Here is a 10719-nt window from a genome sequence, read left to right as displayed (position 1 = left end):
AATTTGCATAAATATGAACTTAATCTGCTTAATACCTGTATGCATTCGGTTTGTGGTTTGTTGACACATGTGGTAGAGGTTCCCTTTTCTCATTCTACCCTTAAGCTCCACACTGCCAAAAATAGCCTTTTTGTCCCGTTTACTACATCCTACATTTAGCCTGCCCTTGTCAAGCTAGTAGTTTAGTTTTTAGGATTGTTACTCGTTTTTGGTGGCATATGCTCTGTTGAGATGATGATTGGAAAATGAAAAAGGAAAAGAAGAAACAAAAGAAAAAAAAAAGAGAAAATAATATTTCGAAAAAAAAAAGAGTGCTGTACTGTATAGGCAGTCGATCGACTGGCATCATCGGTCGATCGGCTGCGACCCGAAAGCCGAGAAAGAAAAGAAATCATTTTCGCATGATTCATATCTTTATTAGATGGCGATTTTTGCTCCCATGTTTCATTTATATCTTATGGGGAGTTGATTTATTACGGAGATTGTGAGTTTTGTGCTTGCTATAGCACCGTATCGATTGAATTTGAGCAAGAAGTTGGATGTTTTCATATGGTTCCGTTTTGGTACTAGCTTGATCACCCGTACCTTCACTTTTCCATAAATGTTTTGCCTCTTCTTACCCATACCTCACATATCCATATATACCTCGGCATGTGTCATGGTCATTAGTTCGGCTGGAATGCATATGTACGGTTGTAGAGATTACTTTCATATTATATTGCAAGCATGTTCTTATAGGTCGTAGTTAGGTGAGTGTCACCAACAAAATGAATTCTTTCTATCTTATACTTATATTCACCTTGTGCTTATTTGAGTGATTTGAGCGACCCGTGAGAGTTTAATTAGATAAGTCTCTATAGTCAGCGGTTCAGCAGTTTTTAACGACTTCATAATTCATTTGCATGATTCGCATTGCTAATTAATTGTTAGTTGTTGCATTAAAATGGTTTAGGCTTTACATGTTGCAATTCACTCTGAGATTGAACTCGTTCCAATAGGTCATTAGATCGAGTCTAGTTCTTTCTTGGGGACAAGCAAGGGTTTGGTTTGGGGAAGTTTGATGCGTGTCATTTATATGATGTTTTACACCCTATTTTACACGCATTTCAGAGCTCATTTGTGTAGTTTAAAGCTACTATTTTCCCCATTTCGTCTACTTTCGTATTTTTATGTAATATTGCAGATTTATGCGGAAATGAGTAGATTTTGAGCCAAATTCGTCCCCAAGTATCTTGCACTGCATTTGACGTGAAGTATTTACTCAAGGAACGAGCTTGGTGCGCATTTCGAGGGCCGAAAGACAAATCCACGAGAAGTTAGAAGTCAAGAGTCAGCTAAAGCAGTCGATCGACCGGGTCCTATGGTTGATCGACTAACCCACGGGTTCCAGTAGCTACTGTTCAGCATAGACCAGTCGATCGACCGGTCCCAGCAGTCGATCGACCAAGACGCTTTCTCAGACGTGAATTAGAAGATCGAGAATTAGCAAGCCCATGATATATTAGGTTTAGAAATAATAGCTGCGTACTTTTCCTTTATAACGCAGCTTGAGTTTTGAGAATAAATATTCAGTTTTTATTCTAGATTTTCAGTTTTATTTAGGTTTTAGAATATCAAATAATTAGGGTTCCCAATATTGTTTTCATACAATTTACAATTACATTCGGTTTTTGGATCTTTATTTCTCTGCAATTCCGTTTGGTATTCTCCTGCTCTTATTCAGTTTCATTGCTTATATTACGTTCATAGTATAGAATTGCTAGTTAGTTTCCCGAAACCAATTTACCGTTTTATGCTAGTCTTTTATTGTATTATTTCAAGCATGAATTCAGTAGTTAATTTCGTTAATTTTATTGTTGTTATCATTCCAAGTATGAGTAGCTAAATTCATCGTGCTAGGATGTTGGGAATCTGTAGGTTAGGCGGCATTAAAATTGGTATGACCTAAATCGCACGCCGGTCGATCGACTGGGTTCCCTGGTCAATCGACTGGGCACGTGAGCTGTGTTTCGTTTTAATTGTTTTAATTGTTACATTTGACGAATCGAATGCATGCGACTAGTTGAATGCTTAGTATATGACTGACCCATTAGATCGAAAGATAGGGAAGGTTGTCAGACTACCAATTAAAATGACTAAACTATCCTAAGATCGAAAGATAGGTAAAGTTTATGTCTTTAGTCACTTTTCAGGACGAGTGTCAGTACTAGTGATATTAGGGACCCGTAGAGAGATCGAAAGATGCTACTTGTTAGGAGTGGACCGAGAGGACCTCTTATTTTCCCGTCTCACGTGATTTGTTTTAGACCTACCTAGCCGCTGCCGCCGAAACTACAGTGAACCGACCATCTTAGTACCCCTTTTTATTATTTGATTTAATTTATTTCTTTTATTAGCTCGTTTATTTGCCATTAGTTATAGACCAATTCAACTAAAACCCCCCACACAATTGTTTCCTTAAGACTAGAATTAGACAGCTAATTATTACATCTGCCTCTCTGTGGTTCGACCCTGTTACCACTAGCTTCTGTTAGTTTTAATAGGTTTATAAATAATATTTTTGGTACTCACAACGACGGGTATCAATTAACATTGTTAGACTCTTTTCGACCAAAGATGGTGTTACCAACCAACCGAAGCCAGAAACGAACAGGGGGGTGGTGTACAAACTGACCCCTCTTACGACCCTAAAAGTTGTCCGAAATAGCCCCCCACATAAATCGGTCACTTTCCTAGGTGGGTTGTGCTCCCCCTCACTATATAAACCAAGATAGCCGCCAAAAGCGGCTAAAGACATAGCAAATTTCCGGTTGAAAAGACGGAAATAAATACAATTTCCGGTTGGTTCCCTGTCATAATCTCCTGCGTAGTAACGAAAGGAGCTAAAAAACTCAAGGGTTGGCACGAGATAAGTATACTCGCGCATAGTGGTCAGCCCCATCATACCCGTTCCATTTAGGAGGTCAAAAACAGGTTGATAAAAACCCAAGTTAAGCAAACTCTCCCAGTCTAGAAAATGGGTCCGGGTAATACTAAGACGAGTCAGCATAATGAAGCGGTCTTTTTGAACCTATGTCGTGAAATGTACCTCAGGATAGTCAGGTAGACTATCGATGGCCTCATGAATTACCAAATCAGTAATTGTTAATTGTGAACCTTGACCGCTGCTGCTGCCTCTGTCGCGGCTCAAAGACTGCCCAGCTGTACGTCTCCTCTTGCCTTCCATTATTTCTGAAATTTCAGAAAAAATAACCCACAAATTAGATAGGCGAACAAATAACACTTGACTGTGACAGAAATTTGCGCAAAACAGTGACCCTAATCAGATTGAAAGGTTTATATAGCGCAAAACAGGGAAAACCCGTCTAAAATCGCGCAAAACGCAGCCCTTTTCGCGCAAAGCCCGCGTCCAGATTCGGGCAAAATAAATCATTCCTGAAATCGTTTTAAATCCACCATTTACCGTTTTTTTTCTTAAATTAAAACAATACAAAGGGTTTATAAGCATATTAAACAAGATTAGAACACAAAAATAATTTAACATACTTCCTCCTATCACTTAAAAGAACGCTGCTTAAACAATTTTAGTCGATTGACTAGTGGATTGGTCGATCGACTTTTCTGAATTCTGGGCATTTGAGTTTGGTCGATCGACTATTCACTACTACAGATACAGCCTATAACAACGGGTAAAAACCGTTGTAAAATAAAAAAGCGGACGTTGTTAAAGCGGCCGTTGTAGAAGGTATTTACAACGGTTTGCTTATTTAGTGGAACCGTTGTCTAAATTATTCACAACGGTTAAAAGCCGTTGTTATTGGATGCTCTCCGTTGTAGAAAGTGTTTCAAAATTTTGGAGGGAATTATATAACAACGGTTGTCGTATGTATAACCGTTGTTGTAACTTTCCCTCCAAAATTGTGAAGTCTTTTGACAACGGGTTTATGTTACATACCCGTTGTTGAAATTGTTAGTAACAACGGTTATTTGTTTAATACCCGTTGTTGTAATTTTACCTCCAAAATTGTGAATACTTTTAACAACGGTTCTTTGATTAAAACCTTTGTTGTTGAATATTATCTTGTGGTATTTGTAAATGTCATTCACAACGGTGTTAGTTTTATTAACCGTTGTGAAAGGTATTCACAACGGTTTTTTTTAGTAACCGTTTTTATTACGTACACCTAATGTTCTGAAAAACTAAATTTGTTTCATGCCATTCAAAAACCTGCATATATCAGCAGCACCATATACCAGCACCAGCATAAATCATAGCTGGGTTCATCAGAACTCAATAGATTCAATTCAACCACATACAACAGCAGCATCATATATATATATATATAATTACAAGGAGTTGAATTTACATGAACTAATTAATCATTCCCTAACTTCAACAAAAAAATTACTAATAAGCTGATCTAAACTGTGAGTATAGTATCATGCATTTCTATCTATATATATTCTAAGACGTAGTTGCCCCACATGTCTCTTACCTCGTCTATATCTATACTTGAGTATTGCTCAATCATTGACTGGTAGTTGATTACATACTACGGAAAAAACAAAGAGAATACATTATGGTATATATAGCAGAAAGCAAGACAACATTAGCAACATCATGGTATATATAGCGAAAGAATTGCAAGACAACATTAGCTCTAATTTAAAAAAAAGTAATAAACACATGTTTAAATTATTACTAACCCTTTCTGGAATAACGAGATATCTTCGCCTAATAATCTCCAACATGAACCGACAAGCGTAGTATCCACATTGTATGCTATCCGGCTGGTGAGGGGCCTATTATTACATAAAATAAAAAACAGACGAGAGAAGGCTCACATGAGAATCTTGAACTTTAGGTATTGTATTAGTATTAAACACATTTTTTGCACTTAATGTTATTGTATTTGAGCACGTACCCACTGTTATCGTAATAAAATCGGGGCCAACATCGAATCGTTCGTGGGTTGATCCTCCTCGTTTGCTCTTTTCTTCTTAAAGGCCCTTTTTTTAAAAAATAAAAAAGGAGGCAGAAACTAATTTTTTTAGGGGCAAAAATATGAACGAGCTTTTTTCTATAAATAAAAATTTAAAATGTTATTATAAATAAATCAGTATTATAAACTTACATTTTAATCAAGTGCTTAAAAGTCTCGCTTGGTTGATGATGTAAAGAGTCCAACCAGAAAACTTTTTTCTTTGTCGGCATGATGGCTGCTAGCACCCAATGAGTCCTACATCAAGAGACATCATCATTATTAACAAGTACATATATTAGTTATGAAAATGCAATTGTAGGGGAAACGTAATATTAATTTGTTTATTACCCTTTTTCATTATAAGCGCCAAAAATCGCTTCTTGGTTGTCACACAATTACTGAGCAATATAATCTACCCGTTGTTCGAACGAGAAATCCGGAACAAATAAAGATAAAACATAGGGGCACAGGAATCCGTATTGATCAGAAGGAATATTCTTCTCGGGGATCACTCTCAATTGCAATATCCTACATTATTACGGTATTAATTCCGGTATTTAAAACACTATCTACCTAGTAGTCGAATATTAGACTATGAAATTATTTATTAAGAAACTTACTTCATCCAAACAAATATGTGTGCTATATCAATCTGGTCTAGTCCAAATTTACGGCTAGCGAGATCCCATGATATAAGCGCTTGGCGCTCAGCCCTAGAATATCCTCCTCGAGCGGAATAATTATCAGTTGCTCGGAGGCTATGCGATGGCCAACCTCCTCATACAGTCTCATCATCGTCCCCGTTCTTACTTTTTGCATGTAATCCTTCCCTTTATATTGTGTGGAGTTTATACTCCTAACTTTCACGACCGGAAAGAATGAGTCTTTGATGTGGTGCTACTACCACCAAACACATGTAGTATAGATAATTAAAATAATAAAAAATCCAAAGGTAACATATCCTAGTTGGAGTAATAAAAATAAAAGCGTACTTAATTAAATACCTCGTCAACCTGCTCTTTCAATTATGAGGTAGTAGTAGCAGGTAGGACTGGGGACTTAGGCTTATCAGTCTTTTTTGTCCCCTACACAAAATTACCATGCTTTTTATAAATACAGACAAAATATAAATAAAGGGGTGAGGTTAATTTTTAAAAAAATGGAGAAGTTAATTAAATACATACCTCATCAAGTTGTTGTGAAGTCGAGGTCGTTGGCATGTCTGTGGACTTAGGCTTATCCGCCAAAGCCGCCTTTTTTGTTCCCTACAAAAAAAAAATAACATATAAATTTAACATATAAAAACATTCAACAATTAAAAATGTAACACATATATATATAAAGGTATTTCTTCTAACCCCAACTGCTTTCCATTTGCTCGGCTTTCAAAGTGAGGCGGCGGAGATATCTTCGCCAAGTAGATGTGAGTATCAGGCCATTGGATGAAACTTCCAAGCGCATCTCCCGAATGGTAATGTCGTCACGAACCGGGACAGGCGGTGGAAATTTTTCATGGCCTGGATTGATTTGTAGTTATCTCTACTATTCTATGATTCGGCAAAAGTTTTTCGCCATGAACTACGCTTTCATTGCTGCAGATTTGTTTTCTACGAGACCCCGGCCAACACGCACGGTGGCTTTTCGATTCTATTAGGGTCGACAAGAATAACGGCCTCTTGTTTACGGCCTGAAGAATATACACATACATACATTATTATATCTTTGCAAAAACGCTTCAAAGATTCAAAAGATTTTGCAAAAACGCTTTCTCATCTCGAGGCCGATTTTTGCACAAACTTCAAAAGATTCATATAAATTTAACTAATTAAACACTTCATGCATACCTTAACAAAAAACAGGGAACCGACTTGAAGGGGATGTATCTTTGTTTTCCATCACCGCCTTCTCATCAAGTTGCATCTCCTTTTCAGACCCATTATTTACCTAATAAAATTAACCAATTCAATGGCACCATGTCGGGTTGGCAAAGTGAACACACCCCCTGATCTTACCCAAAAAAAAAAAACAAAAGAAAAATAAGGAAGTATTAGGTACCGATCGGCTTTAGTTGTTACAACTTGAAAGCATTATTAGGTACCGATCTTTCGAATCTCGTTGACCGATACTTCCTTCTCATGTATTGCCAAGGTAGTAGCGGCCTCTTCACCAATCTGTTGTACCTTATTATTACCCCTTTAGAAATGACATCCTCCATCATCTTCACTTCTTCTTCGGAAAGCTTACCTCCAAAGCATTCACTTTAGTAGTACGGATGCCATTAATCAAGTCGCTTACCAAGAATGTAATGTGTCAGCAATTTTATCCCAACAATAACATGTGAATTGAACTTAAATGAAAATAATAGAATAAATGTTACCATGTCGGCGTTCTCGGACTTAGTCTTCCTTTTCTTCTTTATCTCAAGGGCGCTTTTCCCATAATATTTCGTTACTCCAACCTGTAACGGGACGCCCCTCAAACGACCTGGATGTTCGGGTCGGCCGATCGCTCTAGCAAGAACGTCATTACGACCACTGGGAGTGAATTTCCCTTCTTCTACCTCTTTCAATACGTTATCCTATAATATATTAAATAAACTTCAAATTATATTTGTGACTAAAATAATAAAGTTAGTAATGAACTCGTCTTAATAAAATAATGCTTACTATGTTGGCCAAAACTTCCTCATCGTATTTGTCATGCGACGACCGGGATCCTTTAGGCGTGTGCCCATGTTTATAAGTTACATGCCGATCCACCTCTTTCACTCCCTTTGCCACCTACACATTAACATGGTAACATTTATACACGTAAATGTGTATCAATGCAAGTCCAAGTGTGATTAAAAAAATAAAGTCTCACAGGGCAATAATGCATGCTACTTACGAGGTCCTCTTCTATCTTTCTCAGAATCCGCCTCGAGAACCATAGAATTTCCCCTTCTTGCATGAAATGTTAGCACGATTTCTTTTGCTAACGGCCTTCAAATAATTATATAAAAGCGCAAGTAGATGAGATAATAAAAAGATTATATAAAGGACTCATTAATTAAAAAAATGATAGGTAAATCGTTAAAAGGCGAGGATATTTAACCCGAAACTTCTCGTAGTTCTCATCTTTTTGAAAAGATCCCATTCTTCCCGCTTGATGGTGGGACACTTGTTTTCCTGGTGGGCTCTTACGCATCTCCCCGTTGCCTTGTCCACATACAACCAATCCCTAGCAACGCCACACTTCCACCGCTGTGGACATCCGCGGCCTTATGCATTAAATACTCATCATGGCTTTTATCGGGTATAATAAAGCCTTCCTTTACACGAGCCAAGTATAACTCCGCCAATTTTGGATTCAAAGTTCTAACATCATCTAAATGGATAGGCACAAACTGTCTTGTGCAAGCACCAATCCAACCGGAGAAAAGACCCGCATTTGGACCAAAAGAGGGAAACCCATCTCACTCCATGTTATTTCGAACACTGTTTAGCGGCTATAGTCGCAAGGACTCTCTTGCACTTCGTAGCACCCCTCTCACCAGGCTTATTATCACCAGGCTCATTATTCTTTTGACTTCTTTTACGTTTTTCACCCATGATAATCCTAAAACCCAAATATGAATGATATAGCTGGAAATGAACAACTTAACAATAACGTACATGCAGAGTATTATCTAAAACCCTAAACCCTAATAGGAATGAAAATTTAAAACAACAGATTGAGCTTCTAAAATCCTAACCCCTGATAAGAGGAGTAAAGTAGATGATGCGGGATGATAAAGATAACAAAGAAAACGAAAAACAAACAGATGCATGAAAAAAGAAACAAGATGATCGTCTTAAAACCCTAATGACGAAACACAAAATTAAAGTGAACATACCTGTTGATGATGATGATAAAGAGAATGAGCAGGATGATAAGGGAAGGCAACGGAATCTGGGCTTCGGAAACTGGGCGACGGCCGGCGACGAGAATGTAAAAAGCGAGGAAGAGAGAAGAATTAACACAGGATACCAACGGTTGGAGTAATAATGTTGTGTGTGTTTGTGTATGGCATGCTGGATGGGTTTCTATATTAGTTTTTTATTAAGACAAACTATTAACAACGGGTGCTCAACGAAGAACCGTTGTTTTATGTTAATAACAACGGGTCAATAAAAGTAAACCGTTGTCAAAAGTTTATTACAACGGGTAAAATATACCCGTTGTAATATATTTTCACCAAATTTGCGCCAAAATGAAATATGTCAAAAAAAATAATTGACAACGGGTAGAGGTACTACACCGTTGTTGAAAGTATTAACAACGGGTAATTTAAATATAACCGTTGTTATTGTTGAACCTCTTTTTTTAAAAATTATCAATTCCATTACATCCAAACTCGTAACAATACATACCGCAACATTATTCAAAGAATTTCAACACCAACATCCACATCTAATAATAAGATCAAGAAAATAAGACAACTTACACCAAAGATGCATGCATACCGTGTCCCGATGAACTATCTCGGGATCGGGGACGTTTCTTGGATGTCATAGTTTCTTCGTTAACCCAAATACCTTCACCATGGTCATCACGCATATAGATGCTTTCGTGTCCTCATGATCAGTGTCAACATCGTCGAAATAAGATACAGTGGTAGACTGATCCATTCCCTCAAAAACGACATCCCGATCATCATCATCATTATCGGATGGACTACTCCTTTTTTCCTTATAGACAAGACAACGAGACCACTTCTTATCCATAGGATCGGTGACATAGAACACTTGTTTAGCTTGGGATGCCATTATGAAAGGATCATCCTTATTATTGCCAACCTTACCCCGATTGACCAACGTAAATCCCATCTTATCCTTTCGGACACAATGGATGTTGTTATCAACCCAGCTACATCGAAACAAAGGCATTGTGAAATCAATGTAATCTAGTACCAATATTTCTTGAATAACACCATAATAAAGGCATTTTCCCCAAATAGGCTTTTTATCTTTTGAAGTAGCAAAGTGCATTGCCTCAAATTCAGAACTCACACCACTATTTTGCATTGTGCTCACCTCATCTTGCTCGCGGGTGTAAAAAGTATATCCATTAATGGCAAAACTGTTGTAAAAGGTGACCCTGGCATTTGGACCTAAACCAAGACGTAGTAACCTAGGAGAGATGTCATCACCAGGTTTGATCAATACCGTAAGACAATATTCCTAAACCACTCTTGAAACGTCTTCGTATGCTCGTTCGCAATCCACTTCTCGGTCTTGTTTTGGTGATCGTATTTGAGCTCATCTTTGTGTTGTTGAATATAAGGTTGCACCTCATCTTCGTTGTTTAGCACATACATGTGTGCTAAATGCAACATTTCACGTGTCACAATTTTTTCAACCCGGCCCCTAATACCTTTTCCGGTCATCCAATCACTATGACGATTCTTAGGAACGCCAATCAACTCCTTCGGGGAGAGATGAGCGTAACAATATGAAAGAGCTTCGTCTAAAATAGCGCGTTCAAAGAATACAACCTTCCTGGACGATACCGATTAGATGTATAGTCCTTGTAGACTTTCATCAATCTTTCCAAAGGATACTGGTATCTCAAGTACACGGGCCCAAGGTACAAAATCTCCCTAACCAAGTGAATGGTCGGATGAATCATGATAGTGAAGAAAGAGGGTGGAAAATACATTTCCAATCGACAAAGAGATGTTACAACGAGGTCCCGCAATGAATCCGCGTCATCG

Source organism: Silene latifolia, chromosome Y, assembly GCF_048544455.1.
Source record: "Silene latifolia isolate original U9 population chromosome Y, ASM4854445v1, whole genome shotgun sequence".
NCBI classification, from domain to species: Eukaryota; Viridiplantae; Streptophyta; class Magnoliopsida; order Caryophyllales; family Caryophyllaceae; genus Silene; species Silene latifolia.
Note: the sequence above shows the minus strand (reverse complement) of the source record.